The sequence below is a fragment of the Mixophyes fleayi genome, chromosome 4 (genome assembly GCF_038048845.1).
Source record: "Mixophyes fleayi isolate aMixFle1 chromosome 4, aMixFle1.hap1, whole genome shotgun sequence".
Classification (NCBI taxonomy): Eukaryota; Metazoa; Chordata; class Amphibia; order Anura; family Limnodynastidae; genus Mixophyes; species Mixophyes fleayi.
Genome location: NC_134405.1, coordinates 297,466,940 through 297,479,447, shown reverse-complemented (window position 1 = coordinate 297,479,447; position 12,508 = coordinate 297,466,940). Strand labels below are relative to the sequence as shown.

At 38.4% G+C, this 12,508-nt stretch overlaps 1 protein-coding gene across 3 annotated transcripts in view; it reads right to left on the bottom strand.

Moving 5' to 3' along the window:
* The window catches only part of LOC142152841 (F-box/LRR-repeat protein 21-like), a 30,704-nt gene extending 18,857 nt beyond the window's left edge, over window positions 1-11,847 (bottom strand). Inside the window, exons 1-2 of one of the 3 annotated variants that reach the window (XM_075209865.1) lie at window positions 11,691-11,847; window positions 10,237-10,299 (exon numbers count right to left, since the gene is read on the bottom strand). The gene's annotated coding sequence lies outside the window, so the exon portion shown is untranslated. The remainder of the gene's footprint in view (window positions 1-10,236; window positions 10,300-11,690) is intronic. The other 2 variants (XM_075209863.1, XM_075209864.1) reach the window with 2 other exon arrangements.
* Window positions 11,848-12,508: the final 661 nt, after the last annotated feature.

Sequence of the window (12,508 nt, the reverse complement as noted above, 5' to 3'; positions counted from 1 at the left end):
ATCTCCTCTGTCACCCAACTCCGATGCCTAGGTGTCACTCTTGACTCCTCTCTCTCCTTTGCCCCCACATCCAATTCCTTGCCCAAGCCTGTCGCTTCCAACTGCGCAACATCGCTCGCATCCGGCCCTTCCTCTCTCAAGATGCCACCAAAACAATCATCCACTCTCTCATCATCTCCCGCCTCGATTACTGCAACCTTCTCCTCACTGGCCTCCCCCTCTCCCACCTTGCCCCCTCCGCTCCATTCTCAATGCGGCTGCTCGACTCATCTTTCTCTCACGCCACTCCTCCTCTACCTCCCCTCTCTACCACGCCCCTTCACTGGCTCCCCTTCCCCTACAGGATCCTTTTCAAACTCCTCACCACCACTTACAAAGCTCTCTCCCAGTCTACAGCCCCCTATATCTCTAACCTCCTCACCACCTACACTCCGGTCCGCTCCCTGCGCTCGGCCAATGACCTTCGCTTCTCCTCCACTCTGATCACCTCTTCCCACTCTAGAATCCAGGACTTCTCCCGAGCTGCACCCTTAAACTGGAATAACCTCCCTCGTTCCATCCGTCTCTCTCCCAACCTGTGCTCCTTCAAACGGGCACTTAAAACCCACCTGTTCCTTAAAGCCTACCAACCAGCCACATAACCCTCATCCACTCTTTTCGTTCTCCCTTTCTCCCCTGGCCCCTTTCTTCTCTCTCCCCCTGCTTCACTGGCTCCCTTTAGTGCCTGTTTTTGTTTCACCCTCCCTTAGGATGTAAGCTCTTATGAGCAGGGCCCCCCTCCCCTCCTGTCTCCATACCGGTTCTTCTGCTCTGTCTTTACTCCATATGTCTTTCTGGAGTTCTTGAAGCATTGGTACTTTGTGTTTATTGTTCTGTACTTTGTCACCCTGTTTTGTACTACTGTTTGTACTGTGTACGGCGCTGCGGAAACCTTGTGGTGCCCAACAAATAAAGGATAATAATAATAATAATAATTCTCGGCCTGCATCATCGCTGATTGGTCCACAGCAGAAACAAACGCCCATGTGTGAGTGTATAAAATGACAGAGGAACCTGTTTGGCGCCGAGGAGCGTCAGAAGATGGCGAGTGAGCAAGTGGCAGTGGGGGTTGCGGGTGAGGAGAAGATGTCAGTGGGGGTTGCGGGTGAGGAGAAGATGTCAGTGGGGGTTGCGGGTGAGGAGAAGGTGTCAGTGGGGGTTGCAGCTATGGAGACAGAGACGGAGACGCAGATAGAGTCAGAGATGGTGCTGGAAGGGCCAAAAAATGTTGGAAAAGTTAAGGTGGGGGATGGAGATACTCAAGAAGAGCAAAGAGCAAATCCAATGAGCCCAAGAGAGGTGGAGATGATGGTCAAAGTACTGGACCAAGACAACAACGACATTAAAAAAAGTCAGTAGCACATGTAGTGTCCATGATAGAAGGACTTTATTTCATTCTAGTGTCACATAAAGCAATGGAAACTAATTGGTAACCTAATTTTTTATGTCAGAACGAAGAATTAACGGTGAGACGGTCTGTTTAGATATTACTGATACCACTAATGTTACACCTGTTAGCAAACAAGAAAAAATTGAAAAAGAAAAATATACTAAAGAAGTTCTACACAAAGGTATTTCAGTGAACATGTGTAGACAACTAAATGCTTTGGGCACATACCTGTACCGTTATAATAACCAAAATGGCGCCAGTTTTCCAGAATGCTTGGAGGTTAAGCCCGCTATTATTGCGATTTCGCCACAGGAACCAAAATATAAACTGATCTCGAGCAGTGTGAAAGGTGAGAAAATGAGAGTAATTATGTAGTTGAATATAAATTACAGATATATATAGAAGTTAAATGGTAAACATTTTTTTATTTCCTTGTATCGTAGATAAAATAATCAAAGGGAATAGAAACCCAAGCGACATCAAGACCTGTTCTGCCACAAACCAGTAGCACCTTTACAAATACTAAATACTAAATATAATACTCTGTAGTACTCAGCTCTCTGATTGGTATTGGCGCGCTCACTTCTCATGCGGATCTTTCAGACAGCTGTGTGTGTTAAAATTTTTGTACCTTTTTCCTGCAATAAAACACTGTGTGGTTTATTCTGGGTACTTCACAATTATAAGTTAATAAAGGTTAATATAACTTTAATAGGTTATAAAGGTATAAGTGTATAAAGAGTAAATATGAATAACACACGTGCTTTACACAAGTGTAATGGTCTGCAGCCAGACAGGTGCAATATACATCGATACAAAACACTAGTCTGTGATGTGCGGATTCCGCACCACGTGGGACTGGGAGAGACATAAAAAAATTTACACACACACGCCCCCCAGGTCGAGGAAGTATCGGAGGATTGTCGTGGATCGGTCGGAAGTTTATACACTACACAGCGGAAACGAGATTGGAATGAAAATATTAAACGGTACAACCAAACAAATGAGGCGACAATCGTCCATTTGGGCAGATTTTCGACCATCGTGTCACTGCACACACTGACCCGACTTTTGAACGAGCGGTCGTATGTCGGCTGTTTGAGCCGATTGGGGGCTTCACGTTATCTTTGATGACTTATGATGTCAAAGATTATACAACAATTCAGTTTATACAACAATTCACACTACCTCTACTTCCCAACAAAATAAGTCCCTCCCAGGATACTCCCAATCTAATGTGACCTGATCTCGCCAAACCAAATTCCACATTATCTATCTCTCATATCTATTTATTTATCTGTCTATCTCTTATCTGTCTGTAGTGCCTATCTAACTGAGCGCCATTTAGTGTACAAGCAGTGGCATTGCCAGGGGGAGAGCAATTGTGTTTAAGATTGGCGCCTTGAGGGCCGGCCACCACGTACTGACACACACCAGGAGCTCTGCAGGGATTCACATGGCTCTAGGAGGCCTCCCATCATGCATTGCTTTATTGTGATAGTTCAGGGAGATAGGAGTGAAGGCAGCCTGGACAGAAGGACAGGCCAGTGGACATGGCCCACAGCCGGGACTGGTTGTAGTAACCTCATAATGTTTATGTATAGCTCACATATCAATCTACAATGCAGCACTGTAGAGGGCTTTATGACATAGTGTACTATTGTCACTGCCCTGCATATTAATCTATGTGTACTCTAACTGCATGTATGTATCCCAGTGATAAACTGTATGCCACATTTATGGAAATGCATATATAACACTGGGTATATTACTAGCTTATTTTCCGAATAGTAATTTTAATTACATGGATATATACAGACTACTGTTAAACCATGCGTTTTTATAATATTGGAACATTGGCTAAATTAATGCTGCAGATCTCAGCTATTTTGCTTGACATAGTTGGGTAGTTTGTTATATATCCAGATATATTTGTATTTTTAAATAATTTACCTGACTGCTAGCAATGTTATCGCAAAATCTCTTTAGTAAGTTTCAACTTGTTTAGAGCATTGTAACCAATAATTAAACCTCATTCATTTTTTTGATGTGATTGTATTTCTCTAAGATTTCACTTTCCTATCAATTCTTTAATATCAATTTTGTCATAATCCATGTCGGTATACTACAGTATACTACAATCTATGCTCTTATTTATCCCTACTATGTAACCTCGTTGTTTTATTTACAAAAGATTGAATTGTTTTCCCGCCATTCACCCTCCTTCACATTTCTTGCTACTATTGGCAATAGCTTACATGCACATAGTGTCAGGCGCCGTCTCCACACTGACACTTGGTGCAGGAGACAGACGCCTGCACCTTCTCTGCAGCCACGTCCTGTTGCCTAGCAGCGGGACACTATCTCTGCTCACCTGTCGGCAGTCAGCATGTCTGACCGCCAAAATCTCCCTAACCCAATCAGGATGCACCTTATGGTATATAAAGCAGCCTCTGACACATGTCTAGTGCCAGAGTATTGGTTCACTCCTGCTCCAACGTTTCCTGAACTTCTGATCCAGTGTTCTTCGGTTCTGACTCGGCTTCCTGTGACTATTCTCTGTGTTTCATTTTGGTACCTCACTGCCCAGCCGGTTTGACTATTTGGCTTGTCCTGACTTCTCTCTGGATCCTTCCTGTGTACTGCACTGCTCGGTTGGCTCTGACCTGGATTGCCTGATTACGCCTGTCTACTACTGTCGCTATAACGGTTACTGTCTTGGAGAACCGCGACCTGCGTACCCTCTGCAGCTAAGCCAAAACCCAGGTCCCTGGTGAATACCGGGGGTACGTTAGACTCCCTGTTCAGTTGCGCCAATACTGGTTAGCGGCCATCTCTGAAATTCCGTGACACATAGTTTGTCTTTGTAACGTCATCTTTTAAATAAATGTCTATTCCTCTCTCTCTAGATGATCTCTTCCAAATTTTAGTGTAACACCTCACCCCCAAATAGTACAAATTGTGGGACTGGTTTCCATGACTCATGCTATTTGTAATATACTCATCCCCCCATATCTGCTTGCTGCAGGAGAAGCTTAAACCTAAGCGATCTGACACCTCATTCTTGAGCTGAGAGAGCTCAGTGAATGGTTAAGCAGTCATCCAATCGGAGCGTAGACACAGGAAGTGTCAGATCATTTGAATTTAGAACCTCTACCACCTCCCCTGATAGGCGAGTTGACCAATGACTAAGTAGCAACTGGCCGAGTCATCCCTGGTTAAATAAATTGGTAGTTTTTAATGCTTTAGTCTCTTAATGCTTTTTGTTGAAGTATAAATATAAAAGCTTAAAACATTGGTTTTGGTAGCTCTGGGGATGGGGAGATATTGTTTTTTTACATTAAATATTATTGGCCCACTGAAATCAGTCAAATCTATCAGTGCTTTTTTTAGTTTCCAATTCAAGCAAAATTGCTGCAAATTGCTACTTTTTTAAAGGAAATTCAGTGAATTATGGGGAAAAAATATGAAAGGGTTTAATACAATACAAGCATTATAAAAATGGTCCCATATTGGGGGAAAAAATATGTTTTTAGAAAAGTGTAAGTTTGTTTTTAAGTTTCCAGAACAGCTTTATTTTTATCTGAAAATCTTTCAGATATTTATCACTATCATATTCATGTGAAAGTCAGGTTCACATGTCAACTTAGTGACTTAGATGAATGAATAACGTACTGTTGTGTGGGTGTGTATGTTTCCATAAACAGCTCTAACTGCAGTGGTTTGGTAATACCGGTAGCAGCAGTGCAAGCACACCGTGGTCCATGAGCTCTCATGGGCTCACTGTGGCCCCAATATTTGGCCTTCTGCCTTAGGACTACCTAATTCTGTTCCTCTCTTTGTTAATGTGGAAGGACCAGAAAAACCTGTTTAGCAGTTTTAGCTTTTATAAACCAGGAGCACTGAAGCAAGAGTTCAAAATTAGGAAGTCTAAATAACTTACTAAACAGACCATGTTGGTGTTTCTGTATGTATGAGGGACATATAGAAACCACAATGGTTTTCTGTATATCACACTATTTTACAACAATGGTAAAGACAATTAGAGCATAGTTGCCATAGAATTTTCTTTGCTCTCATTTAATTAAGAACATCCATTCTGAGACACAGTGATTGCAGCTTCCACTGAGAAAAAGCAAATACTGTATAAATGATATTTACATACTGTATATGGTATGCTATAGATATATAATGATATATTTCAGTAATAATTTAATATATAATTTAGATTGTAAGCTCCAGTGCGACAGTGACTGATATTAATGGCTACATATCTTCTGTACAATGCTGTTGGTGCTATATAAATATATGATAATAAATCAATTCAGTATCATATAAAGCTAGCTGTATACACTAACCCCCATGCCATAGTTGTCTTTTACCTTAACGTTCCCTGTAGCTTAACCGTAACATCCCCAAGCACTCTGATAGTAAGCTCCTCCAAGCAACATTAGACTAATAGCCAAGCTTACCCAATCCACTCCAATTCCCCTGAAATGAATGTTATTTTGTTATTTTGCATTCAACTGGCTGGTAGGATGTCTTCTCTTTTCATATGTGCAGTTATTATTTACTTATTTTTGTTTAAATGACCAATCTATATCCTCACCATCCATAGTATTGCTAACCTTTAGCACCATGTATTAATAAGTATTAATTCATATTATAATAAGTATTTTCTGCTATTGCAGCATTGACAGGGTCGAGGGCAAGATTTTGATGACAAAAGGAACTTTGTGATCATACCTCCTTCCATTATCCAGTAACTTCAACATTCCTATTTCATCTTGGAACATTCAAGAATTGGCCATTAACTATATTCATTGAAATAATGAATACATCAATGAAACACCCTCTTCCACGAAGAAGCATTTTTGAAAATCTGGTAAATTATTAATACAGTTTATTCTGGAAAAAAGCTCAAGTTGCCAATATTTTTAAATATTTTCCAGGGACACTGCACAGCTGAGCAGGCGAATACACGCCGGTTACACTTAATATTATCGCAGTGGACTTTGGAGTATGACAATTCCCATCTTGTTGTTTATTGAATTTTATAACAGTGTACTTTTTGCAGTTGAAATGCTCCCTTTCAAGAAATACTGACATAAATCCTAGAGAGTAAGAATTGCATCTAACATACAAAAAAGAGGAAGGTTATTATTTTTACTAGATGAATATTGGAAAAATAGGAGCATTTTCAAGACACATGTTTAAATCCTGGGATCTTCTCTGGAAATTAGAAACAGTTGGCATCTATCCTGTAATAAACATGATTCATCTACTATAAGTTGTTTGTCTGTATATTTATTAAAGTAGTTATAGAAATATAATCAAAATGTATTTCATTTTGTAAGAAAAAGAATTAACAATTGTGGTAACCATAGTAGAGCCCCTTATAATGTGGAAAGTATACAAATAGATTCCTTTCTGGTGGCTAGTATACACCTTAGAGCACTTATAGTCACCATTATATAATGAAGAGTTGCAAGTATACAAAGCAGACCACATTTTGGTTAACCATTATAGAATACAGACTGCGTTTGGGTGGCATGCATACCATGCAGTTTGGTGACTAGTACACAATATAGACTCCATTCTGGTGGCAAATGTACATTACTCTTCTTAACCTGTAGCAAAACTAAGGCAACTGAAAAGACTGTAACTGCGATGTCACATGTAAACTTTCTGTTCTTAGTTACAGTCTACTTAGTTACTTAGTTAGTGAAGTTGGAAAAAGAGAGGTCTATCAAGTTCAACCTTTCAAAAATTATAATTGTATTGATCCAGATGAGTGTTGCCAACATAACCTTACAATACCGTCCTGATAACCAAAATGGCAATCTGATAAATTCCCTGGATCAGTCACACTAATAATGTTTTCTACTAATTAAATCTACTGATGTGATTTCTTGTACGAAAGGCATGGATCATGTTTAAAGTCTGTTGTGAATTTACCATCGCCACCTTTATTGTAAAGCATAACCACATGTATGATAAATCATCATCATCAACATTTTCATTTATTTATATATCGCCAACATATTCCGTAGCGCTTGACAATTGGGATAAATAACCCCTTCCAATGCTGATGGTGAAACCTTCTTTCTTCTATTCACAACTAATGACCCATATCCTCTGTATGGTCCTTCTTAGAAAAAGTTAATTATACAAATGTCTGTATTGACCTCAGATGTATTTAAATAATTAGGTTTTTCCAAAGTAAACACACCTACTTTTTTCTAACTTCTCTTTATAATGTAACCATTACATTCCCTTTATTAAGGAGGCTGCCCACCTGTAACCTTCCCAGGTTCTCCATTGTCCTTCCTACAATGAAGGGTCCACCATCGTACATCGTATTGAAGATACGTCTAACCAGTAATGAATATAAAAGGTAATACTAGGTCCACATTCCATGCACTTATCACGCACTTTTATTCACCTTTGCAGCAGGTGCCTGGCACCGTGTGCTGCTACTTTCTGTCAACTGATAATTAATAATACATTTTTTCCACCTCAGTTTTCCCACATTTCTATTCAAATTAATGTATAAGAGCCAAATTTATTAACACATCCTAGGTGCATAAGCCTACATTTATCTACAATGAATGTTATCCTACTCTGTGTTAATAATGCTACACAACTTACTGTCATCTGGTATGGAAGTCTTACATTCTATGAAATCTACAAGGCTGTAAAGATTGAAAATGACAGGGCCAAATACTGATCCTTGTGGTACATCAGGACCTTATCAACTACTTGACTTACGTATCTGCATTAACAATAGCAAAATGTGCTTGTATATAGCTTTCTAAGCATAATTTCACAAGTATGGTGTTCATTACATACACCTATGAAAACCTAGATATGAGGAAATAGACATAACTTACATTTATCATCATCATCATTTATTTATATAGCGCCACTAATTCCGCAGCGCTGTACAGAGAACTCACTCACATCAGTCCCTGCCCCATTGGAGCTTACAGTTTAAATTCCCTAATATAGACACACACTCACACACAGACAGAGAGGGAAACACACAGACAGACAGACAGACAGAGATGGAGATACTAGGGTCAATTTTGATAGCAGCCAATTAACCTACCAGTATGTTTTTGGAGTGTGGGAGGAAACCGGAGCACCCGGAGGAAACCCACGCAAACACAGGGAGAACATACAAACTCCACACAGATAAGGCCATGGTCGGGAATCGAACACATAACCCCAGTGCTGTGAGACAGTCTATATAATTATGTTAAATAGTTATTTTAATCCATTTAAAATTTAAATGAAAAGAAGGTCACACAAATAAATATATCATCATTTTTACAAGCTTTACTGGTATGTGAATGAATGACAATGAACAGACATGAAGTCAAACAAAAGTAGTAAGGTCAAATTTAAGCAAAAACACCAAACCACTACATTGGATAAATGTAACAATGATTATAACAAAACAAACATTAATTAAAGGAATTACCATTGTCAGATAAAAATACATTTATATACAATGTAAAAAAAAATAAGAAGCTGTATTCTGCTGTATTAGCATGGAGGCCTGATAAAATATAGAACATTATGTTCTAAGTTTATACTGCAATTTAACTTTATATAGTATTTAAAAATATTGTACACTTCAATAGAAGGGTTTTGCTATGCACCAATTAGAAACCAACTCCTGGATAATTAACATTTGGGGGTAAATTTATCAAGCCTGATGCCGTTCTAAATAATGGCGGCAAACAGCAGAGAATCAGCATTTTTTCCTACCTGCCGATCGATAAATATACCCCTTGGTGTTTTAAAGCAGTACAGATTTGTACTATACTCTTGGTGTCATCAAAACGTACATAAAAACAAGACAGTCACACACCGATATATTTTCATATTCACAAAGGGAATAAACAATTTCAAACCAGACATAACACATAAAGGCCAACCTATATTTATTTCATATAAATTTTCAAATATTTCCAGTATTTATTAGGGTTCATTCACACCTATATACTTTAAATGTTATTTCACTAGATAAATAATGTGTGAACATCCCAATTAAAATAGGAGGAATTATTTCTTATAAAATAGTTTCCCCATTGCATTCTAAAATTTGAATGCCACTTTGAACTTTTAGAATGCAGGATGTCCTATTTCTCATGCATTTAGAGAACATTACCGATGCAGTAATTTGTATTTGTAAAAGTGCAACATATGAAAAGAGGATGGTAAATGTGTTAATGAAACACCATTAAAGCGCATGCTAATTTTCATGTATTTTATCCCATCTTCCCAGAGCATGTGTGAATGAGCTTTTAAGTTGTCCTGTCACATACACAGTGGATGAACTAAGAAGGTGGCCTTTTAAGCCACTTGGAGTCAACACTTACCAAAAAAAAGTCATGGCTCATGAATATTAGTCAGAATGTGCCTCAGTGATGTCACTGGTTTAGAGAAAATTGATCAGCTCACAAAATAGATGCCTCCACAGTGCCCATTTTAACTAGTAATCCCTGGCAACACCATGGCTATGCATTCCCAATTCTGCGTTCAGAGAAAATTCACTGGAGGGAATGTAACAGAATCAACCAGGCATAGAAGCGGCTGTTAAGGATTAGAAGGTAGAAAATACCTTCTAAGCCTCAACTGCTACCATTTCTACTAATTTCCCAACATTATAGAAAAACAAAGCAATTATTCTACTAAAATACTGAAAAGAACATAAATGTTCAAAGATACATTTTTTACACATTTTTGACAATGTATATACATAATAAAACCATAAGCTTACAAAAAAAATGACATACCTGTAAGTGAAGTTTAAATTTGTTTTAATGAGAGACCTCAGTTTCAGTTTTATTAAGTTGTCTCTGGGAAAGAAAAAGTAACCACAATTACAGAAAAAACTGAAATTTCTTTGTTTTACTCTGTTTTTGTTCCAGTTAGCAAGTGATCAGGTAAAACGGTTAAAAATCCAGAAACAATCCACATATACCACATAAAAGGGAAATACACAGCGGCATGTTACTAAGTACAATTTCTGGTGGTTTTCTGTAGAAGGGGACCACACTCCTAAAAAACATTTGTGAATATTTTTTTTTGTGTCAGCAGGGTATAACCAGGAAAAGGAAAGTAAATGAAAATGCGATGTTATCAATAAAATGGGAAATCCATGTTTTTTTTAATAGCTGTAGAAAAAGAATAACTTATTTTTTTGAATCTATAATGTAAGTAGATACTGAAATAGTAGAACCCTGACATCTGATGTAACACCTACCTATTCAAACCCACCACTCTTAGTCAGTACTAAAGGCTGTAGTTTCACACCACAGTTTCCTGACTGGAGCAGGGCTACAAATCTCTTTAGTCCTCTTGACCTGAGGTCACCGTGCTTCAGATACTTGGAAAGGATATTCTGTTATTTAATCCCAAGTGCGTCATATTAAACTGAAATAATTACTTGATTGAAGTGCTAGGTGGCACATACTCTACATATACTTTCACACATGGGGAAAATATAATCATTTGTACACAGACAAATACAAATAATAGTTTGTAAGCTTGCGAGCAGGGTTCTCTTACCTCTCTGTCTGTATGTATTACCCAGTATTGTTTTATTAATGTTTGTTCCCAATTGTAAAGCACTACGGAATTTGCTGGCACTATATAAATAAATGTTCATGATGATGATGATGATGGTGATAGTTCTGATGTCATAGTAATGACATTATACAAAAATTGTATAAAAAGTCTGATAAGGACAGAAACATGTCAATGTATGCATAGATATTGCCATAAAAATAGGTTTTGGTCAGAAGCAGACACCTAAAAACCTAATACCACCTAAAATGATCAAGATATAAACACACTAGAATATTCCCATATATAAAATGCAGTCATTAAAAATGATATATCTTAAATGTTTAGTTATGTATCTGAAACATAATTGTATACAAACGTTACAAATCATTATATCTGACACACTGAAAAGAAGTGAGAATCATGAGTCATGTACTCACGTCATCTGAACACAGACATTAATTCTCAAGAATAAGCTAAAAATCCAACATTCCAAAATGAAATAATAATCATTTTTCTCTACTCGGAGATTCAGCTGGTTAAACAGTAACTGGATCTACTGCCTTGTAGATTACATAACACCATGTACGTAATGTATATACACAAACAAGACAAAAGCAATTCAGTCACTGCTAAAAGGCCATAGCAAATATTGAAAGAATAATGAATAAAAACATCTTACCTCCAACTTGCTACGCCAGCACCTATAGTGACAGAGTTGTTGTTCTTAGTATCCCTGCAGACTGTGAGACCAGAATCTCTGTGTTTGATGACTACAGCTTCTACGTCTGTCCCCCTCCCTCCCCAGCCTTTCTGTGTTTCTCTCTGTGTAAAGTAGGTCAATGTGTCGGTGAGGTCTATGGAAAGGAGGAGATCTGGCGAAGCTCCAGTGTAGGCGCAGTAATCACTTAAGTGAACTAGCAGCAGGGTTACCAGCTTCATAAAATACGCTGCTTTGAAAATAATTAAAATATGCTTCTGTTAATGATCCTATGCATTATCTTACATTTCTAATGAGCAACACTACACTATAATAAAAGTGACCCACATAACAGGCCACTATTAAAAGATGTATAGTTTAATCTGCCCATGGTGTTTTTGATTTGTGGTGTTTTTTTATTAGTATTATTACTATTATTATTGTTATTATTATTATTATTAACATTTATTTATATAGCACCAAGATATTCAGTTGTGCTTTACAAGTGGGAACAATCACAGTAATAAAACAATACTGGGTAATCAGGGCCGGATTAAGGGAAGGAAGGCCCCTGGGCTAAGGGTACTGTGAGGGCCCCCCCAGCCATGTGCCCCCCCCCACCCATAGTCTCACCCTCACAAGATCTCCGTAGTAAGGAGATTACTGCCCGCCGTGTAAGCCCTACAGTGGCAGCAGGCAGCTAACAGCATAACATTTGCTGTTAGCTGCCTGCCATTCTCCTTGAACAGCTGAAAGTCAGATCCAGGGCGGAGATGCCCCCGACCCAATGAATGCCGGAG